At 41.9% G+C, this 25,368-nt stretch overlaps 1 protein-coding gene across 5 annotated transcripts in view; it reads left to right on the forward strand.

Moving 5' to 3' along the window:
• The first annotated feature begins 3,911 nt into the window (after positions 1-3,911).
• The window catches only part of LOC144770344 (uncharacterized), a 502,241-nt gene continuing 480,784 nt past the window's right edge, over positions 3,912-25,368 (forward strand). For 3 of the 5 annotated variants that reach the window (XM_078654800.1, XM_078654803.1, XM_078654802.1), the window contains exon 1: positions 4,292-4,531. The gene's annotated coding sequence lies outside the window, so the exon portion shown is untranslated. Of the gene's footprint in view, positions 4,027-4,284; positions 4,532-25,368 lie in introns of those variants that run through there. The other 2 variants (XM_078654801.1, XM_078654799.1) reach the window with 2 other exon arrangements.

Genomic DNA, 25,368 nt, shown 5'->3' on the forward strand with positions numbered 1-25,368 from the left:
GCCTTGGCACTTGTAGTCCAAACAGAGATATTATGTGACAGTCATATCTTCATGACGGCAATGCGGGGAACTCCCCCTGCATTCCACCACTTGCCTTAAACGGCCCTTCAATCCCGGAGCAATTGCAACACAATCGGCTCCTCCCTAGCCAGGGAAGACCCGAGAACAAACACAGTTCCAAAGGGGAGCCAGGAAAGTCTACAATGGCACCACCACACGAGCGCGCTGCGCTCCTCTAATAAACATGAGGGCAAGTCAAAGTCAACAGTAACGATACCCCAGGCAGAACTCCAGACGCTGTAAACTTCCTCAAGGTGTATTCTCCAGGAATATCAGGAGAAACGGTAGCAGCCGCTCCCGCCAAACAAAACAAATCACGAGCACCGCCCATTCAGCCTGACCGCGCTAAATCCGATCGGCGGCAAAGGCTCATGGGAAATGTAGTTTCAGGACCGTTTGCCCTGGGAACTGTAGTTTAGGCAGGCGCAAGGGCTAGACCCTGACAGTAATTGGGGGTTGGGGTTTCAAAGATGGGTCAGAGCCGGTGTTTCCTGGAATTTATTATATATGTGGGAACAAGGCTTATTTCAAATTGCCCGACCATTGGTATGGGAGCTGTTACTTTGGTATTGTCTTCCCAAAGATATACCATGTGGGGAAAATCACTGGAAGCACTGAAAGAACTAATGAATTAGTACGTAGTAAAAGAGAAAGTGTTGGTGAAATAGTAGGTGATATTTTAGTGCATTGATACCTACAGTGGTAGTGGCTCTGAATACACACAGAATTTACAAATTGTCAACAGTAGTAGATCGGTTATCAACTGACACTGCTGGAGGTTTCCTGATGGTCAACACCGAATTGGTTGCTATCAGATCAATGGTTTTACAAAATCGACTTGCCCTTGACACGTTATTGGCAAAAGAGGGCGGAGTCTGCAGAATGTTGAAAGCGCAACATTGTTGCACTTACATACCCGACAAAAGTGTGGAAATTAAAGGGTATGTGAGAAACATTACAAATTTGGAAAAAGAGCTTAAATCAATTGAGGTTGACAGTGCATGGAAGAGACTTACTGATGGTCTCTCCGCTATAGGTAGTTGGTTTTCTAACCTAGGTAAGAGTCTTGTGAGTAAAATACTGATGCCAATAGCGGGAATAGGTCTATCAGTGTTCATAATAATAATTTGCTGTAAATGTCGAAAACACTAAAAGAAATACTCTGTGAATAAGCGAGGAGTGAAACGAAATGTTGATGAGCTCGAATTAGAAGAATTGAATAATCAGATTTACAAAAGAGTGAAAAATTCTCATCCTAATAAAGTTAATGAGAAAAAGCAAATTAGAAAGTTTGAAGAAATTGAACTGGGTGATATGTGAGAAGTTGGCATCTGGTTCCATTAGTTGTGATGATATAAAATATCATCAAAGAGGGGATTGATGGAGCAAGGATTCGCACGTAAAGCGCCTTGCTTGTACTCATGAACCTCGAATAACGTTAATAATGTAACCAACATGTTTGTTTTACTAAATTTGCATATTTACACTTTACACGGGGTATCCGAGTGAAGCTCGCCTATGTGTTTACTAATCCTAATACGCTTGCAACCTAAGATGGCTGCTGCTATGCGGGAATTTCTATTGCGCATGCGTCGGTCATACCCATGTGACGTGACGTACTCGCAGTTCTGGTGGGAACTGATTGCACTTGCGCATTAGAGCTAAAATGGCTGTTTTGTGTTCTCACATGCGAGAAGCTTGCAGTGCTGCTTTTGCTATGCTGTTCGTTATGCATTTAATTCTAATGCTATAGTTATTATAAAGTAATGGGTATAGAGTAGAGATTCATGGTATACAGTGTATTCATGTTTTCCTGTGTTCTAAAACTGTTTCTATTTACTTTTCATGTATGGTGAACTTTGGGCATGAGGGACGGGAATACTCCATTTTGAAAATCCCTGCTGCGCATGACAGTCCACAGCCAGAGGATGAACTCTGTGTCATTGAACCCAAGCCAGATAGAAGCACCAGCCAAGATGTGCCTGGGAACTCACATCTAACCCCACTAAGAATAAGTCAAAAGACTACAATGTATTAATCAATAGACTGTCCATTGTTTTGCGAAGTGAAGACATCATGTTAACCTGAAATTCGATGGGCGGGAATGAAAATTCTAATGAGGGGCTTGAGAAAGCTCAAATCCTAGGTGGTGTAATGACCTGTCCTTTCTTTTGTCCAATCGAAATTGGGGATCCTTACACTTGAAACATTTGGGGGGTGGAACACTAACCTGGAAAACAGTATAACTAGCCTAGGTTTAGCTAGAGAAATTCTCCGACTTGTCCGAATAGCTGACCTGTCACTGACCCAACGCACTCAATAGCTGATCGAGAAACAGAGGTGCTGCGGAGCACTCTGTCAGACAGACTCACAGACCCAATCGGGGTTTTGAGAACTTTAAGTGCTGGCGAAGCACTTAGCTGGGGAATTCGATAACCCATTCGGGGCTCTGACTGATAGCTGCAGAGAGGGACTAGCGCAGGCGTTGCAACTGAACTGCGGGTGCTGGTCTCGACTTTGGGGGTCCTGTCCTGATCCTAATCTGGTTTTCCTGTCCTGGTTTCCATTCTGCACCTGCGGGCCTACTGGCAACTGCATTCCTGGGGTTCCTTCTGTCCTTAACTGACCCGTGGCCAGGGTTGGTCTTCACACCGTTCTAGGTAAATATAAATTTGGGTGGGAAACGTATAGTACCGTTGCATCTTTTTCTTACCCTTCTTGAATCTCGCTAAAGGTTAAAATTGCATATGTTCCTAGTTCTCTCCCCCTCCTTTGTGATAGAATAATTAAATCGTGATTCTTGCTATTTTAGCATGACCCAATTTTTCCCTATCCTTTAGAATTTCAGATAAGAGAACTGTTCATAAAAATATAGATGTTCCTTTTCTTTACCCTCCTTTAGCTAAATTAAAGTGGTTTGCTCTGAATTATTAGCGTGTTTCATTTTCTTACCTTCCCTATAGATTACATGGTTACTCCATATTTTTGGTCATTTCCAATTCAAGTTCCTTTTACCTTACCCACCAGTTAACAGTGATTAAATTGTGATTCTAGCATGTTCCTTATTTTTCCTGTCCTTTAGAAACTCCACAATAAGTCTAATTTTTGAAGTTTCTTATTAGCATGTTCCCTGTTCTTACCTTCCCTTTAGATTTCTAAATGGTTGGAATCATCTATTTTCTGCAAGGTTATACGCTTTTTATGATTTTGGTTATTGATAGTTTGCTTGCTGTAAACCTCATGCTTTCTAACCTTGAAGAAAACTAGATAAAGGTTTTCAAAACTTCCCGAGTCTGTGGTTATTAATAAAGAGTGCAAATGTTATAGATGTTATTTGACTGCTTATCTTTTCAGCCAGCTCCCTGATCCATTGTGGTCATAGGTACCAAATAACCAGGATTGGAAAATCCAAGGTATAGGAATTAGGTAGAACTAAATTACTGGTAGTAGAGTGTAGGTTACCCGATTAGTAAATATGGTAAATTGAATTTATGGGCCCAAATGTGCATATGGTAAAATTATAGTCGGGTGACCTGCGCGCTCTATCAGTATCTTTTATGTAAGGCATGTAATCCTAAGTCCTTATGTTTTGCAACTGGTTCTTATGTAAAGCGCTCTGACACCTTCGGGTAAAGTTCGCGCTATATAAAAGCGCATTAAATAAATAAATAATAAAGCGTCAGGCGTGTTATCAGCAGTAGGAAGCTCGGGGCAGCAACTGCTAGCAAGGGAGGAAGGTGCGTCTCTACCGAGTAGGCGGGGCTACAGTACATCTGTCCAATAGAAAAGAGGTCCGAAGATAGCAGGCTAAACACACTCATGTTACACCAAATTGTGTTCCACACCGGGATACCTGCTCTTGCGGACATGGAAGCAAAAGAAGAGGAGCGTCACTTGGGCAGCAGTGGTGTAACGAAACTTGACATCCTCCCCTACAAAGTCCATGCAGGACTCTGACACCTTTAGGTAAAGTCCGCGCTGTATAAAGCGGCAATAAATAAAGAAACAAATGTATCAGGGGCTGTAACACAAAGCTACGTCCTTCTAATGCACAAATGCTAAGCTTCTGTCCAGCCAATCCCAAGGTAAGTGCAGCCCGGCAGCCAATAAGCAACGAGAACAGTCTTAGCAAATCTCTTGTCGCGAATTTTCCCAGCCAATCCATGATCCTCATACTTTCTCAGACTTAACCGAATATCCCTTTTCCTAAGAGATTGGCTGCCAGCTCCTGGGTTGGTGCCCTGAGGTCTGGCCTGCACACTGTAATTACGGAACAGAAGACGTCCATTAAAGGAGTAATAACGGACAAAAAGATTTCAGTCGCGCATAACTGGATTGTCCAGCGGAATTCTGGATACGTGGCTAAACCCCCGTTCCAGCTCGGCCGCTGCGTATTGCTGTCCCTTTCCTCCCGACTCCCTCCAGCTCGGGAATCACCAGTGATTCATATCTTGGTTCCTCCTAGGAGCAGGTATCAGTGGCGTGTCTTTTGTTCCTCACGCACATCAGCGCCAGTGCTTTCCAAGTATGAAGTGATTTATTGACACCCAGTTGTGCAGCTGATTGGGGTCCGCCCCCACTTAAACCAGGACACACTGCGTGGAGCCAAGCAGCGCCTGAGTGCCATTCAACGTGCCTCCTTAGTAGTCTCTGGGCTTATTCTGGCACTGGCAGCATTATTGACATATTTTGACACCACTCTGTATTTCACTATTCCTACACTAGCTCAGTAGTAGCTTTGCATTATTCTTATTCGCACAATCATAGCCTTGAAGGAGTTTATTGTGTACTTGTCCGTTTGAGGAGCAATTATTGAAGACTCATCATTCATAAAAATAGTAACGAATAGTCTGCATGCTTACCTTTCGATAAGATATGTGGCTTCTGAACTTAAACCTTTTTGCATAAATATTTAATTAAAAAATGCACTTTTGGGGAAACAAATATTTTATCACAATCGTAGCGTGATGTGCACCATTGTCTCAGAACTGTACGAAATTTAACTCTGGTGCTGATAGCATTATTTTGACCAATTCACAGCTTGTGAGTGGTAAGCGTGACACGCAAGCACAACTTGCCCCTTAGTTTTGACAAGCTCACTAGTGCATAAACCGCTCGCGCCTATTTTAGCAACAACGCTCCGATCTTTACTGACTCAGTGTGGCCACTGTTTTACACACTGTTTATGCTGCCCATCACGATATTTTTACTACACGTGTATTTATTTATGTATTGGTTTGTAATTTTAAAGGCTGCCTGAGCGTTTTACATAAGTACAGTTACTACCGCATGCACGCCGTTTAATAAAGAACAGTTATGCTTATTGTAAAATGCCCATATATTTAACTTAATCTCCGTTATTGAACCTTCCCATTGTTGCATGCATCAAACACATATTTAATTATGATTTAGTCTAATAAAACTTTTAGTTTTCCTTACCAATTGCCGTGTAGGTTTGTAAAGCTGTGTTTTTAACAGTCATTCAAGTTGGCAATATGATTTTTTGTGCTACATTTTATTTTGAGACCATCAATAATCTGGATTAGGTTCTTTTGGAGATGTTTTAGCCCAAACATTCTCAAAAAGGGGCTTTATATTCCAACTGAGTAAAAAAAATTTTTCTGGTTTTACTAGGTCTCGCTTATGGACCGTTGCAGGTGTATTGTATTCATTGTAGACCATGAGTGGGTTTGTGTACGCCCCTCAATCATGATTCAGTGGCTTTCTTGTCTATCTCCGTTCCTTGCTCTTGATGTAATGGCTTTCTTCCCTATTCCTATACTTGCCTCGCTCAAGGAGCATCGGTCTTGTCGCATTTTAATTGAATGATTTCTATGCTTCCATAGCTGACCTGATGGGAATCGTGTCCTTAATTGTCTTTCAGACCTAGAGTGAAACGCATTGCTTCCTTGTGCTCTTCACGTTTGTTCTCCTATTCACCCGGGCACGTGTTGCGACGCACTGGTGACCATGTTGACGGAGAGCCAATACCAATGCAAACAAGTGTTGGAAAAGCTAATAGTTACTCACTTGCCTTTCACCTGTAGGCTTTGGAAGTGTTTGTTAGAGATGAGATGTACTCTTTGATGTCCCAGTTATTCGCTCAGCTTGTTGCATAAGGCCCAGGAGAGGATCCTAGCAAATCTTTTAGAGTATTTAGGTAAACATTATACCTTGAACAATGTCTATTTAAAGGCTTGAAGTTTGATGGTAATTACTTGTCCAGCACGTGGAATTGTATCCCATTTTTTTTTAAATTAGGAAGCTGTTGGAACTTAATTTGCTACAGTGCATTTGTGCGTCTTCACTCACCTCATTGTTGAGTTCCAGCAAGGGAGTCCTTATTATGCTGCATTTCCTCTTACAACCTACAGTAGGCGCAGCTTCCACTTTGCATTTAGACACTTCCTGTGAGAAAGCCTCCCTCACACAGTAGTGATACACCTGTCTTTGGTGGTGGAGAATGTTTCTGAATATAGAGCTATAGATTTTGTAAGAACTCTACAGGGACACGCCTTGTTAGTACATGTGTGCACCTTCTTTTAACTGCAACTGTGTCCAGCTCCCAGGCTTGCCTGAGTCAGATGCACCTAGCAAAATTGCAGTTCACACGCGCAGGTAAGTAGTCCGTGAGTTAAATGGGCTAGGACCTGCATGGGCTGAACGTCAGCGAATCATAAAATTTGGTGTTGAAACTGGTCCATACTTGGTCATCCTTCATTGGCTTCCATATCTGTATAAAAATCGGCTGAAAAAATAATGAAAATAAGCTTAACCCCTTCGATATGTGCTTCGGCCAACGGCCGTCGCAAGCACTACCTCAGTAGTGCTGCGCACATCCGTTAGCCGACTCGGCCCCGCCCACTCGTTCAACCCGCTGCGCCACGGCGGAATTCGCGCCGCGGTTAAGTGAAAGCAGGCTTCGAAAAATCCTAAAAAGATTGTTATTAGACCTGCAGGTCTAGTGATTTAAATTATCTACTCAACCTAATTATAATGCTCTTGACCCATAAAATGGCTTCAAATGATGTGATTCTGGGCAAGTATTTTAATTTACTGAGATGCCATTTTCTTCTTAAACACTTATGAGAGTGATAGAGCGCACAGGTCACCAGACTCAGATTACCATACTCACCTGGGCCCATAAAACAACATAAACTTGTAGTGAGTTTAATCAAATAACCTGTGTACTTTTTACTCTAATCAGTAATAGGTAGAATAATAACATTTACACTCATATAATAACCACAAACTCTGAAAATATTTACATTCTTTATCTAAAATTCTTTGAATGTCTTAAATCCAAACATTTAGCAATAGAACATTTTCAATGAGGAAGATAACGATTAAAATGAAGATATGCAAAGATTTTATAAGGCAGTCTTTCCGCATTTGACATTAAAGGGTGGGGAAGAGAAGGAAATTACATATGAAATTATGCGAAACTTTATCATTTGACATTAGGGTGGGAAAAGAGAAGGAAACTACAATGACATACCCACATAGAATATTTACCTAGAATGGTGTGAAGAACTAACCCTGGTCACGGATTAGTCAAAGGATAGAGCCCCAAAGTGCAAGTGCCAGCATAGACGACAGGTGCCGACCAGAAATCAGGACAGGTTCAACCAGATTTGGACAGGACAGGACCTCCACAGGCTAAGACCTGCACCTACAGTTAAAGTTGCTACGCCAGCGCTACAACCCTCTCTGCAGCTAACAGCCAGAACCCCGATTGGGTCATCAAATTCTCCGACAGAGTGCTCCGCCAGCACCCTTACTCCCAAACCCCGACTGGGTTATCGAATCTTCTGACAGAGTGCTCCGCCAGCACCTCTGCTCTCAGTCACCTATTGAGTGCGTTGGGTCCGTGACAGGTCAGCCATTCGGACAAGTCGGACAAATTAACTAACTAAACCTACCATAGTTATACTATTTTTCAGGTCGGTGTACCCCCCCCCCTATGTTGCAAGTGTAAGGATACCCACATTTGATTGGACAAGAGACGGGGAGAGGTCGTCACACCATACCAAAATTAAACTTTTGCTTCTGAATATTCTAATAACATTCCTGCCCATCTAATTTAATTTTCCCATGCATCTTTATTCCACCCAACAATGGATGTTCTTATGAAAATACAATGCTGACAATGTTCTCTTCTGCCTAAGATTAGCGGGTCATCTTCCCAGGCGCATCTTCCAGTGTGCTGTAGTTTGGCATTGCTTCAAGGTTAAATGACTTCAGTTCCTTCTGAAATTGGACATGCGCGATGTGGGTTTTCAAGATGGCGTATAGCACCTCCCAGGCCCAAGATTGTCGTTACATAAAAATAGAAAAGAAACAGTTTTAGAACACGGGATAAATGAATGTACTGTATACCACTTATCTCTACTCTATTCCCATTACTTTATTTTAACTATTGCATTATAGGTTAAGCAGCACGAACAGCTTAGCAAAAGCAGCAGTGCAAGCTTCATGCATGCTGTAACACAAAGCAGCCATCTTAGTTCTAGTGCGCAGAAGCAAAAGATTCCCTCCAAAGCAGAGAATACGTCATGTCAGGTGAGTGTGATAGACGCATGCGCAGTAAGAAATCCCGCATAGCAGCAGCCATTTTAATGCGAGCGGGTTAACGTTAGTAAAAGCACAAATGCAAGCTTCATCTGCATGTTGTGTAATTCAATATTAATTAAGACAAACATGTTGATTTAGTACATTACGGGTTATTAGACAGGGTTGATTACAAGCAAGTCGCTTTTCATACGCAACCTTGCTCTATCAATCCCCTCTTTGATGATATTTTATATCATCACTAATTAATGAAACAGATGCCAACTTTTCACATTTCACCCAACACAATTTCTTCAGACTTTCTTCTAGGATTTTTCTCATTATTTAAATGCAAAGTTTTCATTTTCTTATATATTTTCCCGTTTAATTCTTCAAGTTCCATCTTATTGCAGTTCCTTTTCTTCCCTCTTTCATTTACTGTATATATTTTTCTGTGTTTACGACATTTGCAGCATACTACTATCCCTAGGATTAGTAGGGCTATTCCCACCATTGGCATCGATATTCTACCCACAAAACTTTTCCCTACATTAGTTATCCAACTACCTATAGAGGAGAGACCATCAGTCAGTCTCTTCCATGCACTATCAACCTCCAGTGGTTTAAGCTCTTTTCCCAAATGTGTAATATTCCTCACATACCCTTTAATTTCGACACTTTTGTCAGGTATGTAAGTGCAACAATGTTGCTCTTTCAACATTCTACAGACTCCGCCCTCTTTTGATAATAATGTATCAAGAGCAAGTCGATTTTGTATAACCATTGATCTGATCTCAACCATTTCGGTATTGACCATTAGAAACCCTCTGGCAGTGTCAGTCGATAAACGATCCACTACTGTTGACAATTTGCAAGTTCTTTGTGTGGTCAGAGCCACTGCCACTGTAGGTATCAATGCACTAAATATATCACCTACTATTTCTCCCAAACCAGCTCTTTTGCTACGTGTTAATGCATTAGTTTCTTCATAGTTTCCAGTGATTTGGTTCACATGATATATCTTTGGGAACACTATTCCAAAATAGCAGCTCCCATACCAATGATCTGTCAATTTGTAGTATGCCTTGTTTCCACATATAAAATAAATTCCAGGAAACACAGGTTCAGTCCCATATTTGAAACCCCAGCCCCCAATTACCTTATAATTGTGTTCACATTCACTGGAACCAATGAATATATTATTAGAATAACTTGTTCTTTCTCTATGGAGACAGAGTTTCCCTTTCTTTTGAAAATCCAGCAACATAGCAGCATGAGTTTTGCCATTTGTGGTGAACCCCATATTTTCAGCCCATTTAGGAATCTTATGATTTTTATCATTTGCCTTTCTTGGGAAATCCTCTCTCCTTTCTTCAACCATATTAAAACATGTTTTCTCTTTTTTATGTAATAAGCATGTTAAATTATTCTTGTGTGCTTCAACTATATCTATTGTACCTATTGTTAGAAAATATTCACCCATATAACGTTTTACATCACTTTTAGTGTGTACACGATTCAGGTTACTACGTATAAGAAGTTCAGAAAATATTACACCTAAGTTAGAATAATAGTATTGTAAATGTCCTTTCTTGTAAAATAAGCTAGCCAAAATACAACATGAAATACCATATGTTATCGGTAAATGATGATATTTGACCCTTTCAGCAACTGATGTGGGCAACCACATACACACATAGCAATCTTCTATTTCCATAGCTTCTACATAGTGTACTAATAGATTTGCAAATACATTCAAGTGTGTTCTATTTTTGATTCTAGTATAATGTAACCCTTCCTCATCTGATGCTTCTAAATCTATTTTCTGTTGTCTGATACTAAGTGTCTTTTCGTGTATATCTATCTTTTCTGGTGTAATTACTTTCTCATGTGTGTTAGTGTTATTTTTCATGTCTCTACTCATTGTATAAGGAATACTACTGTTAGACCTAACCATACTATAAGTACTATTATTATACTACTTATGCATATTCTACAGCATGATTTGAAACAGTTTCTTTTCGGTCTTCCATTAATAGTATGATCAGCCATGTCTGACTAAGGAGACTTAACCCCTCTTTCTAACTTTTATACAGTCTTCTAACCTGTGAAATTTTTCGAGTTGGTATTTCTTCTTCTTCGGTTTGATCAGCAACTATATCTTCATCACTTTCGTCACTTATTTCCAAGTTTTCAAAGTCTTCAAGGATTACATAAGTCCATTCAGGGCCTTTGAATTTATTATTCCGCCTTTTCAGTCGTGGACTTCTCCTTCTTGGTTGTACTGTAGATTGTTCATCTTGACTTGTTATTTCATTTACTTGTTCTTGTTCTTCATTTATTGTCTTTAGGCGAAATTTCAGTCTTTTGACAAACCTTGGCCACTTGTCTCCCTTTCTGAGTCTTTTAGCTGGCACTGTGCTCTGTTCTTCTTCCAGTGATCTCTTATTTTCATTTAGTTGTGGCACATCTATTTCAATGCTATCTTCTGTATCCCTCTCTATCTGACTAGGTCCAGGTCTTACGTCTGTTTCTTCTGCCTGGTTACTACTCTGGCCTTGTTCAGGTGTCTGCTGAATTTGACTTTGATTTTTATTTATTTTGCCTTCTTCTTCCTGAACACTTCTTTCATCAACTATCTGGTCCTGCTCAAGCTCTTTGAACTCTTGATTTTCTTCTGCCTGAGCTCTCGCCCTAATTCCTGTCTGTCCCTCCTCAGATTCTAGAGTTCTTGGTGGAGTGTCGTTTGTCTGAGTATTCTGATCTTTCCTTATCTGGTCCTCCTCAGAATTACTACTGGGTTGGATTTCTGTAATCTGAGTACGTTCTTCTAGACCTATCTCGTCCTCACTATCACTCTGACTGTCTAGATACATTTGACTTCTGGTTCTCACGTATTCTGCAGATATGTCGACTACTGGAATCCAATCAACCTGACTGGTGCTCGGTTGTTCCTCTTCAGCTACTTCAGGATCTATATCTTGAGACCCCTCAGCTGCACAACCTTCAGCTTCAATGTCATCCGGTTCAGTCACTCTCTTCGTATGACTGGTGTGAATCCAGTGTGGAACTCCTTCACACTTTACAGCTGTAGTGGTAACCAAGATTACTTGTCATGGTTTTCCCCACCTTGGTGCAAGACAAGATTTCCGAGTGTGTTTCTTTAACACTACCCAATCACCTGGGTTCAGGTCATGTGCTGGAGTGGCTTGTCTGGCGACTGCGTCTTCCCCAACCTGGTGAGAGATAGATCGCACTTGGTCAGCCAGTACTTTGCAGTACTCCAGTACTAAGTCATCAGATATATTTATTAGCTTGTGTCCTGGCACCCATGCCTGCCTCATTGCTCTTCCCATCAGTATTTCATGTGGACTCAAGCCTGTGTTCTGATCTGGAATACTTCTGAGTCCCATCAGAACAAGAGGTAAAGCATCTGGCCACTCTAATTTTGTAGCTTCATACACCTTTCCCAATCTTGACTTGATTGTTCCATTCAGTTCTACCACTCCTGAAGCCTCTGGGCGGTATGCACAGTGCAGCCTTTGCTTAATTTTGAATGCTTCACAGATTAGGCCAATTATTTCATTATTAAAATGGCAGCCTCGGTCTGATTCAATCGTTACTGGAAAATCGAAACGTGGTATGAGTTCTCTGAGTAGGAGTTTGGCTACAGTAATGCTATCGTTTCTACCTGTGGGGTAAGCTTCCACCAATTTAGAAAACAAACAGACAATAACAAGGATGTATTTCAGTCCTCGACCAGGGGGTAACTGGATGAAATCAATTTGTAATCGTATGAAGGGACCCTCTGCCTTCCCAATCTTTCCTGGTAACACTACAGTTTTCTTCCCAGGATTCATTTGTTGACAAATTAAGCATCTCTGGCAAAGTGCTTCTGCTTTGTTCCTGAATTTTGCAATAATCCATGATTGTCTGAACAAATGTATCATGGCATCTCTTCCCAGATGAGAGTCTCCATGGTACATCCTAGCCATAGGAGCAAGCATACAGTCTGGTAACACAGGCCTACCATCAAGGTAAACAATAACACCAACTTCATCCCTTCTCTGACAACCTATCTTTCTCCAATCTTCTCTTTCTTTTGGTTCTGCTTCATTTTGCAAATCTCTCACTTCCTCCCATGTTCTCACACCTTCAAGCAACATAAGTTGGTAGCTGTTTTCACTTGTTTCAATTTTCTTGTTTACAACCATTTTGTATTTTGCACAATGTTAGGCTAACTGGTCAGCATATTGGTTACCTGCTGTCACTTAGTCATTACCAGATTGGTGAGCAGCACACTTGACCACAGCCACTTCTTTTGGTAATTTTATTGCATCAAGCAAATCATTTACATAATGACCATTTTTGATAGGGGTACCTGAAGAAGTCAGAAACTCCCTTTGCATCCAGAGCTGGCCAAAGTCGTGCACCACCCCGTAACCATACTGGCTATCAGTGTAAATGGTTACTTTCCAATTCTTCCCAAATTTGCAAGCTTTTGTTAATTCAACCAATTCAGCTACTTGTGCAGACTTGACTCCAGGTAAATAGGATGCTTCAATTGGGCCCCACAAAGTACATACTGCATAAGCAGCGCTTAAACCTCCTTCGTCATGTCTCATGCATGAGCCATCCACAAATAGCTCATATTCGGAATCAGTTAATGGCTCTTCTCTTATGTCTGGGCGTGGCTTTGTACTGTATTCAGTCAGGTCGATACAATCATGTTCGACTTCTCCCTTCACTTCTGCAAAGTGTGAATCAGGTAGCAGTGTTGCTGGGTTTAAAATATTACACCTAGCAATGGTTACATTTCCTTCACCTACAAGAATTCGCTCATACTTAGTCAGTCGACTAGGAGTCAGATACTGGGTTTTCGTCCTGGTCAGTAATATCACAACTGCATGTGGAACATCGACAGTTACAGGATGTCCCATAATGATGGACTCGCTTTGCTCAAGACTCATGAAAGTTGCAGCTACCGCCTTTAGACATCCTGGAAATGCAGATGCCACTGGGTCCAGTGTGGAAGAAAAATATGCCACAGGACGTCGCATCAGACCGTGAGTTTGAGTTAGAACTGAAAGTGTACAATTATCTTGTGCGTCACAAAATAGTGCAAAATATTTTGAAAAGTCAGGCATCCCTAATGCTGGAGCTGTAGACAGCCATTCTTGTAATTTCAAGAAAGCAGTCATGCTTTCATCATCCCATTCTACTGGGTACTTTGCTCTTTTCTTTGTCATTTGTATTAGAGGTTTTGCTAGGACTGCAGATCCCACAATCCGCTGTCTGCAGTATCCTACAACCCCAAGAAACATTCTGATCTCTTTTTGAGTCTGAGGTAGATTCATGTTTTTGATTATTCTGATCCTTTATGAGGTGACTCTTCTGACCCCTCTTTCTATCTGGTGTCCCAGATATTTCACTGATGTGGTACAGAATTGTAGTTTCTCAGGTGACACTTTGTGCCCTCCTTCACCCAAAGGATTTAGCAAGGCAATGGTATCAGCAACACAGTCATTTCGGGATTTAGATGCCACCAATAGATCGTCTATATACTGGACCCGAACTGACCTTCGGGCAGCACTAAAGTCTCAAAGCACTTTTTCAAAATCTGATTAAAAATCGATGGACTCTGCATAACCCTGAGGAACGCGGTTCCAGACGTACACATGCCTGTCGAATCCAAAAGAAAAAAGACATTTACTGTCGGGATGCAAAGGAATCGAGAAAAAGGCGTGACACAAGTCTATTACAGTAAACCATCCAGATTCTCACGGTATCTGATATAAAATCACTGCAGGATTTGGCACAACTGGACAGCATGGGACAACAATCTTATACATTTTTCGAAGGTCTTGTACGACCCTATATTTTCTGCTCGGTTTCTTTATGCCAATTATGGGCGAATTACATGGACTGCTCATTATTTCCTGTAAAATACCTGTCTTAACCAAGCGCTTTATTTCTGCCGCAACTCCTGCTTTAATTTCTGAGCTCATTTTATATTGTCGTGTATTTGGGTAGACTGCACCTTCTTTTATTGTCACTTTTATCTGGTCAACATTTGCCATTAATCCTACATCCTTTCACGTGAAATCCCACACATTAGAATTCACAGTATGCTGTAATTCTTCTGGTAAGTCTTCCACAGTAAACATTTTATTCTCTGTTTTGGGCTTTGCTAACATTAGTTTATAGATTCCGTCTTCGTCTGGAGTTTGTATTTCAACACCACTTGGGGTGCAGAAGATAGTGCAATTCATTTTGCACAACAAGTCTATGCCTAACAGGTTCACTGGACTTGAATTACATACAACAAATCTGTGCATTTCTTTAAAGTTGCCTATTTTAACTTCCATTGGCTTTGTAACTGGGGTACTAATTTGTTTATTAGAAACGCCCACTACTTGGATCGTTTCTTCCGAGAAGGGTAGGTTTGGAACGTCTGCTGTTCTTACAATAGAACGGGTAGCACCAGTGTCCAATAGAAAAGTGACATTATTTCCTTCAACATTTACTTCAATGTATGGACCTGACTGATCTACCGGCAAGGATGCGCCTTGTGATGTTGCGAGCTCTCTTATATCTTCCCTCCAGATTTGTGGTATCCACACTCTGATGTGCTTTGCTCCTATATTTTGGCATAGGCGCTAGTGGTAACTGGTTTTGTATTACCTGCTGCTGTTGTTTCCGAGGCACTTCATTCTGCGTCTGTGGATTCAAATCATTAGTTTGCACATCACTGGTTTGTATGGCCTTACACTCGTTTTTCCAGTGCCCCAACTTGCCGCAGCCGTGACAGGGAAACTACTTCTTTTCCTCCTCTCTGTTGAATTTTCCCCTTGGCTTGCCCCCATTCTCATCTCCTTGAGCCTGGTTATTATTCGTTTGACTTAACTGGAGCACCTGTTGTTCTGCCCACATTACCTTTTCTTTTAATTCTTTTTGTTTATTGTCAAGTTCATCTTCACAATATTTTGCATATTTAAGAATTTCATCAATCGGCTTGGCTTGCCAACAGATTTTTATGATCTCTAATCCATTGTGAAATTTCTGGCCTTAATCCTAACACAAACCAATAGATGAAATGCGTCATGTCTTTCATATCTATGTTGTCCAAACCACTGTACTGTTTGAATACTTGTAACAGGCGTTCATAATATGCATGTACAGATTCATCTTTATTCTGGGTAGTTCTATCTATTCTAGTCCAATCAGCTTCTTTCGCAGGTACCTTCCCTTTGAAATACATACAATATTACTTGATTATATTTTTTCATAATGTCCTCTGAGAGAGCTCCTGTCTTTGGGTCCCTAGGGTATTCCTCACTTGGCCAATCAACAGCAGTTTTACAATCTGTCCACAAATCTACAGGAACAACAATGTCAAATAACCCATCCAAATCCTTTAAAAGACATTTTGAAACCTTCACAAATCTTTCGACTTGTCTGTACCATTCTACAGACAATCATTTGTAAATGACAATATATCCTGTCGGGACCATGGGACATGTACATAACCTCCTCCTAGTACCTCTCTCATGGGACACAACCTTTCCACCGCTTCTGCTTCTTTTAATACATATTCAGATGCAGGTTGCTTTGATCGCGCCTCTTCTTTTTTCTTTGCCCATCTAGTTTTCTAAGTCACCCCATTTTTGCAATAATGTCATAAGCTCCCTAATTTGTACCTTTCTACCTGACACATTCATATTTTCCGAATCTTTGTCAGAAAACTCGGCTCGATATAGTTTCTGTTTCTGTAACACTTTTGATTTTCCAATGTCAATTCCCATATAAGCAGCCATGTCTGTTATTTTTCATGAAACACTCTTGTATTTCTGGTAATGCTTTTACATGTAAACAACAATTCATCTTCACTGAATGTATTTAATCTGTCCAACCCCACAATCCGAGCCATCATTTCTTCTAATTCTACTCTTAATTTGAATATGTTCAATACCTTTGGCTGTGATTTTGGTTTCTCTATTTCTCGTGTCCATCTCTCTATTTCTTCTGGAGTTACTACTGTGGCACTTCTTGTGCCTGAGGATGTCTCCATTTGACCTTCTTTGGTATTTATAGGAGTGGTTTTCCTGATCACCCACTGGTTCTCTTATTGGTAAATCCATCAGGGAAATCACTGATTCACATTCACTTGCTTGATATTCCACTAATAATGTTTCTTTTCTTGGCTGAACCACAGGAGTAGTCAAAACAGGAGTTTTAGGAGTAATCTGCTTATCCCCATATAAAGGAACAACTGGACCAATTGTTACTGGTATTGTTAAAGCTTCAGGACTCATATTCAATTGGGAAATTTTCTGAATTAACTCACTTCTCTGTTTATTTAATGCTTCTCTTTCCCTGTCTTGTAATACTTTTTCTAACGAGGTCTCATGTACTACTTGCGGGATCAAAGGAGGTTTCAGGAACGGGGCATTTGGATTAACTGTGCTTGGTTCCTCATTATAAGGTGGTCAATAATTCCTCTTAAGTAATCATCATCTGATTCACCACTAGTCATTAAATGCTTTGTTATCTCAGTCTGTTTGCTTCCATTGGGTTCTTCTAAAGTTAATACAGGATATAACCCTTCCACTAACTTAGACTGTCTCCATTTTTTCATTTGTTTGTCTCTTGACTCTTTTGGAAATCGTGGATAATACTTACTCCAATTACTGTTACTTCTGTGTCTATCTCGCTCGAAAGCCTCAGTTTCCCATTCCTCCAAAGCCTCATACTGCGTTAATCTAGGTCTAGGATTTAGTTCATTCATGCGAGTTCTCAAATTGTACAAAACTCTGCCATTAAACGTACCATTTTCTGGAAATGCTAAAACACCATCGTCTTTTGTGTACTCCATCCAATTTTCTAACCACACACAAGTGTGATAGCCCCTTTCAACCATCATGTATGATGCAGGCGTATTTGGAGGTGGAATAATAATCCCTTCTCTTGTTTTAATTGCCTTATCTTTCTTGAAATAATTCTTAATTCTTTTAATGAATGACATTTTTCTCTTCTCTCCGTACATGACAAAAGGTCTTCCTCTTATATGCTGTTCTTGTGCAAACCCCAAATATTTTCTATCGGGTCTATTTCCTACTAATGGACCTATGTGCCACATATATTTTTAACGCGAATCTTCAGGATAACTCTCAAAATTGTTGACAAAATTTCTTCCAATACTAGCGCATCTTTTATTTTCTAGTGACCAATCAAAATTTTGAATTCAAATAAATCCAACCAATAGTTGTGCGGCTTTTCTTGTGAGACTGATTCTCACGCTCCCACTCTCACCCCTCCTTTACAATTACTATCTCAGCTACACACCAGTTGCCTCAACCAATACCAGCGCGGCTCTGAGTGACGTCAGCGCAGCTCCGCGACTGACTCCCTCCTTTGCAAGGTAATATAAAAACTTAATTTCTTTTATTTTTAATGCAAAATTGTATTATTCAACAACGTAGAAACATTTGCCACTGTACCTGAGTGACTAATTTCAAAGGAAAGACAAATTTCACTTTCTGCCAGTAAATCTCTTCCGCTTACTCTTCATATACTACAAGTAGAACCCTTCCGTCTACCTTTCACGCAAGCATTAGAGAACCTGCTACTTCTTCAGACTTATCCCTTCTGGGATATACTAAGGCCAAAGTTTCACCAGCGAACCCCTTTGCTATCAATCAAGCTCAGAAGAACCTGCTGCTCCCATGTGACCCTTTCTAGGTGATATCACACAAAAAGTTTTACTAGCGAACTCTTTGCTATCATTTATTCACACATTCATACAGAAAATCCCTAAATAGTGCTTCCGGTTTTCCCGAACCATGCACTTATTTCCTACAGGTAAGTGACCTCACTGCAGTGTGGCTTCCATTTACCACCCGCTATTCTGCCCCCGGGGATTCCAGACAAAACATTAAACCGGTACGAACAATTTTGGTTAATACATAAAATCAATACAAATCAATAATACACTTTCAAAAATGCTAAATTATTTTCATTTACCAGTTCCCTATAACTAACTACCTATCTTAACTAAACCCTAACCATCATGCTGCTACCAAAAGAACGACTGATAGAGCTCACAGGTCACTAGACTCCGATTACCATACTCACCTGGGCCAATAAAACAACATAAACTTGTAGTGAGTTTAATCAGTGATTTATGACTTTCATTTAGGATCTATACCATTGACTTACCAATCCTTGTCAACGATACCTAAAGTCCTAAGGCCGTGGTTCCCAAACTGTGCGCCGTGGCACCCCGGTGTGCCGTTATGAGTTGACAGGGGCGCCGCGGCACGATGTGAGAAATTGCAGTCACAGCGCTAGAAATTTAGAAATGCACCTGCATAATCGTGGAAAATCCGCCGCTTTAAGGAAACAGGAATGGAAAGAAGGGGTAGTCTGATCTTTAAGCAACATGCAGAGTGAAGTTGCAGGGGCTTTTTGAAGGGGTGAAACAACAGCAAGGCCTCATTAACCTGCAAATGGTCTTTTAAAGACCTGTGAAGTGCTTGGGTACGGCTGCGTATGTGCCCAGGAAGCCGTCTCATCCCGGGCTGCCACACACAACAGTGTGGGGGGGGGCCTGAAGCCCTTTGAGTCCAATGGGTGTTGGTCGCTTGAGTCTGAGGGCACAAAGAGAACATGCATGGAAATAATGGATAGAGGGCACGAAGGGAGCAGACATGGAGGAAAGGGGCAGTCTCAGGGCATGAAGGGAGAAGACATGGAGGGAAAGGGGCAGTCTCAGGGCACGAAGGGAGAAGCCATGGAGGAAAGGGGCGGTCTCAGGGCAAGAAGGAAGAAGGCATGGAGGAAAGGGGCAGTCCCAGGGCACGAAGGGAGCAGGCATGAGGAAAGGGGCAGTCTCAGAGCACGAATGGGAGCAGGCATGGAGGAAGGGACAGTCTCAGGGCCCGAAGGGAGAAGGCATGGAGGAAAGGGGCAGTCCCAGAGCACGAAGGTAGCAGGCATGGAGGAAAGGGGCAGTCCCAGAGCACGAAAGTAGCAGGCTTGGAGGAAAGGGGCAGTCTCAGGACACGAAGGGAGCAAGCATGGAGGAAAGGGGCAGTGTCAGGGCACAAAGGGAGAAGGCATGGAGGAAAGGGGGAGTCTCAGGGCACGAAGGGAGAAGGCACGGAGGAAAGGGGCAGTCTCAGGGCATGAAGGGAGCAGGCATAGAGGAAAGGGGCAGTCTCAGGGCACAAAGAAGGCAGGCATGGAGAAACTGGGCAGTCTCAGGGCACAAAGGGAGCAGGCATGGAGGAAAGGGGTAGTTTCAGGGCACAAAGGGAGCAGGCATGGAGGAAAGGGGCAGTCTTAGGGCAAGATGGGGGAAGGCATGGAGGAAAGGCATGGACAGACGAGGTAGTCTGAGAGCATGAAGGGGGCTGGGATGGACAGAAGGGGAAGTCTGAAAGCAAAGTGGGAGCAGGCATTGCCAGATGTGTCAATCATGGGGGCACAAATGGAGCACTCATGGACACAAGGAGCAGACTGAGTGCACGAAGGGAGTAGGCATGGATAGAAGGGGGAGTCAGAAGGCACGTATGGAGATGGCATGGACAGAAGGGGTAGTCGGAGGTCACCAAGAAAAGAGGCATGCACAGAAGGGGCAGTCTGAGGGTGCAGGGCAGGCATGGACAGAAGGGGCAGTCACAGTGCATGGGTGCAGGTATGGACAGAAGGGGTAGTCAGGGGTATGGGGCAGGCACGGACAGAAGGGTAGTCTGAGGGCATGACGGAAGCAGGCATGGACACTAGGAGTAGACTAAGTGCGCGAAGGGAGCAGGCATGGAGAGAAGGGTAGTCTGAGGACACAAAGGGAGCAGCGTGGATAGAAGACACAGTCAGAGGACACAAAGGAAGCAGGCATGGAAAGAAGTGACAGTCTCAAGACACGAAGGGGACAGAAATGGGTAGAGGGGGCAGGAGAGGTCACGAAAGGAGCAAGCATGGGCAGAACGGGCACTCCTAGCGCAGGGCTAGCCACAAGGCGTAAAACAAGAGACGGGGAGACATCCGGGGGCAGGGAGAGAGCGTTGGCAGGGTTCTGGCAGACAGGGCTTGACAGGGGTGTATTAAATTAATTTTGGCGTGCGTGTTTGCCTGTTGGGTGCATTTTTCCTCCAGTATGCAATGATAACAGCGAGTGGCTCCGTCTTAACTTGGTGGAATTTAACTCCAGATTAACCGAGAGTTCTACTGGATTTGGTCTACAATCGATTAGAAAAATGCCGATGGCCCTGTCTGTAAATGCACATTTGAAGATGATTTTTGTAACAAAATACACATTTTTAAAATTTCATTGTAAATGTACATTCCATATATTCAACAGGGAATATGCATTTACAATTAAATAAAAAGAAAGTGTATTTTATTTAAAAAACATCTTCAAATGTGCGTTTACAGACAGGGCCATCGTCATTTGTGTAATCTATTCTAGACCAAACCCAGTAGAACTCTCGGATGGTCCCTGAAAGGGGAAGGCATTCAAATATTACTGAAACATCAGTATGGTCACTGGCTTTAATACGCCCTCCCACGACCGAGTTCACGACGCATTTACATTCTCGATGAGAAAAAACGTATCAGCACATAAAACAAAAGTTTGTTTTTCCCCTTTTACAACTTTTATATTTTTATTTTGTTACAAATATGATTAAATACCTTCATTGCATCCCAATTAATTTAACATAGACAACAGGAAGTACTCCCAAGGTCGGGCTTACATCCCCACCCACCCGTCCACCGGTAAAATAATGGGGGGGAGCCACAGCCAACTGCCACTTAGGTCAAGGGAGCCAGGGGTCAACAAAGTTTGGGAACCACTGTCCTAAGGGATAAAAAGGAGTTAGAATAATAGGTAGAAAAATAACATTAGCACTCATATAATAACCACAAACTCGGAAAATGTTTAAATTCTTTATCTAAAATTCTTTGAATGTCTTAATCCAAACATTTAGCAATAGAAAATTTTCAATCAGGAAGATGACGATTAAAATGAAGATATGCAAAGATTTTATAAGGCAGTCTTTACGCATTTGACATTAAAGGTTGGGGAAGGGAAGGAAATAACAGATAAAATTATGCGAAACTTTTATCATTTGACATTAGGGTGGGAAAAGAGAAGGAAACAATACAATGACATACCCACATAGAATATTTACCTAGAATGGTGTGAAGAACTAACCCTGGCCACGGATTAGTCAAAGGATTGAGCCCCAAAGTGCAAGTGTCAGCATAGATGACAGGTGCCGACCAGAAATCAGGAAAGGTGCAACCAGATTTGGATCAGGACAGGACCTCCACAGGCTAAGACCGACACCCACAGTTAAAGTTGGTACGCCAGCGCTACAACCCTCTCTGCAGCTAACAGCCAGAACCCCGATTGGGTAATCAAATTCTCCGACAGAGTGCTCCGCCAGCACCCTTACTCCCAAACCCCGATTGGGTTATCGAATCTTCTGACAGAGTGCTCCGCCAGCACCTCTGCTCTCGGTCACCTATTGAGTGCGTTGGGTCAGTGACAGGTCAGCTATTCGGACAAGTCGGACAAATTAACTAACTAAACCTACCCTAGTTATACTATTTTTCTGGTCCGTGTACCAGCCCCAATGTTGCAAGTGTAAGGATACCCAAATTTGATTGGTCAAGAGACGGGGAAAGGTCATCACACCATACCAAAATTAAACTTTTGCTTATGAATATTCTAATAACGTTCCCGCCCATCGAATTTAATTTTCCCATGCATCTTTATTCCACCAAACAATGGATGTTCTTATAGAAATACATTGTTAACAATGTTCTCTTCCACCTAAGGTTAGCGGGTCATCTTCCCAGGCGCATCTTCCTGTGTGCTGTAGCTTGGCATTGCTTCAAGGTTAAATGACTTCTCTTCCTTCTGAAATTGGACATGCGCAATGTGGGTTTTCAAGATGGAGTATAGCACCTCCCAGGCCCAAGATTGTTGTTTCATAAAAATAGAAAAGAAACCGTTTTAGAACACAGGATAAATGAATGTACTGTATACCACTGATCTGTACTCTATTCCCATTACTTTATTTTAACTATTGCATTATAGGTTAAGCAGAACGAACAGCTTAGCAAAAGCAGCAGTGCAAGCTTCATGCATGCTGTAACACAGAGCAGCCATCTTAGTTCTAGTGCGCAGAAGCAAAAGATTCCCTCCAAAGCAGAGAATACGTCATGTCACGTGAGTGTGACAGACGCATGCGCAGTAAGAAATACCGCATAGCAGCAGCCATTTTAATGCAAGCGGGTTAACGTTAGTAAAAGCACATATGCAAGCTTCATCTGGATGTCGTGTAATGCAATATTAATTAAGACAAGCATGTTGATTTAGTACATTACGGGTTATTAGAGAGGGTTGATTACAAGCAAGTCGCTTTTCATACGTAACCTTGCTCCATCAAGAGCACCTTTAAATACTCAAGTTTAGCGCGTCTGCTGTACAGAAAACTATTTTACTTGATTCAATAAACTAAACATAGAATACAAATCTAGCCACATAAAGGATGCATATGACCGCTGACTTGCCTCTTAGTTCATTAACTGCATTGTCATCAGGACGGGGGCAGGAATGTTTGGAACTTGAACTTGTTTCTCAAATCATGTTTAAAAACTTTCACTTTTAATGAATACATAACTAAAGCATAAAGTAGTTGTACACTGCCATTTGCAATCAGCAGATTTTCCATTTAAATGGCCACAGAATTTGTCACTGACAGGTGGTTTTAAAACTATATAGTGTACAATGTATGGAAATAAAGTGTCTGCAAATATTTGTCATTTGCACATCACCAAGTAAAGTATTCTGATTTACTTTGCTCCTATTTAAATCTATGTTTGCATCACACTTCTGAATTACAAAAAAAAGTGCTTTCATAATTCCGGTTATATTTTGAAATTCTTGTACTATTCACTTACTAGCAGTTTAAATGTTGTTGGAGAAAAAACCTGACATTTTTCATCCTTTTGTTTCTCAATTCTTGTCAGCTCCCTTGACAAAAACCGTTTATTTTAATAAGTAAAAGAAAATTAATAGCCATTTTCCAGGAACAGAGAGGCAACAGTTAGTAAAAAGTTGAACTGTCATTTGATATCTATCCTTGAGCAGTCAGCAAATGTGTCAAGATAAAAACAAGATTTAAAGGCGTCTTAATTGCTCATTCACTTTCTGAATGAACAGAACACCTGTTTCTTCCAGCTTTAGTTTACTCGCCAGCAAGGATGAGTAAGTGGTAAAAATAGCTCGACCTGGTAAAATCTCACTCGCAATTGCGAGTGGATTATGTGAGGCCTGGAAAGGCTCACGTGCAGGTCAGATTGACCATCAACACAATAAAGCTAATGAAGCTCTGGGGCTGTTCCCCTAATTGTTTAAGAACATTCACTTATCACTTAACTGCTGGTGTCCCCATTCCTCCTTAGTTGAAGTGGTTTCTAAAGGTGGTTTTAGCAGCATTTCTTTTGTATTGCAGTTCTGCCACACTGTCACTTTTTTAATACACACTGGAAACTCAGACTCCTCGGCACAGCTCTGTTGACAATGTGTAGGTCTGAAAGAGGACCGTTCTGTCAGGCTGCTTAAGATGTCTCGGTGTACAGGTTACAGTAGTGGAGGAGTGAAATGGCTGGAGAGGGAGGAATAGGCTGATTAATAGCAAAATAAGGTTAATGAGGTTCCCGGAGTAGGAGAAAAGTTGGAGAATCAAGAGGATGTACAGGAGGGCTGGAAAGCCAGGGGGAGAAGACCAGGGCCAGGAGTAAGGGTTCTGGATGAGGACCAACAGGATCAGCAGAGGAGTAGGACCAGGATCGCCATATAGACCAGGGCAACCATTAGGAGTTGCATAGGAAGGGGGGGCCTATGGTAGAAGATGGGTCAACCTCTAGGAGGACCAGGGAGGAAGGGGGATAATGGGGTGGATGAATTTGAGTTTGTGGAGGAGGAAGAGGACCAGGATGAAGAGGAGGAAAAAGAAGAGGAGCCAGGAGGGGGAGGACTAGAGAGTCCAAAAGAGGAGGAGAAGGAATACCTAGACCCACACCACCAAAACAGGAGCATCAAGACCACCAGGAAGACCAGGACAGTCCTACCATCAGGACCAACAAAGAACGAGGCGAAGGGAGGCTGAGGACCAGGGGAAAAGGAGGGGACCAGGATAACCACCACCAGAGCAGGTGGGTGTTGGGGTGGGGGTAGTACAAGGAAGATGATTAGAAGGAGGTTCACCAGTACAACTATGGCTACCACCAGCAGGAGGAGCATGTGCACTAGTTAGAGTACGAACTAGAACCCAGGAGGACCCTGCCCACTGAAATTTTAAGGCCCCCTTTTATTTTTCAGACCGCTAACAAACCTAAGAAGCTTGAAAATGTCCTCAATAAATAGAAAACAAGAAGCCTGTAGATGGAGAGGGGGGGGGCAATAACATGTCTGCGTGTAATTTGGAATTGGGGTTAGGGGTAATAATCCTTGGTGTCTACATCTCCTAGGCAGGGCTATAAGTGATAGGCCAAAATATGTAGGTGAGCCACACTCCTGAAAATTGTTTTTTTATTATTGAAATCCTTGATGTTTGTCAGGCATTATTGACACCATATAGACGTTCGTGAAACAGGACTACTCAGCATGTGTTTCGACCCCTATGGCGTGAATGTCTGGAGCCTTTTCAAGGCTGGATACATATTTAACATATACAAATCAAA

Source organism: Lissotriton helveticus, chromosome 7 (assembly GCF_964261635.1).
Source record: "Lissotriton helveticus chromosome 7, aLisHel1.1, whole genome shotgun sequence".
In the NCBI taxonomy this organism is placed as follows: domain Eukaryota; kingdom Metazoa; phylum Chordata; class Amphibia; order Caudata; family Salamandridae; genus Lissotriton; species Lissotriton helveticus.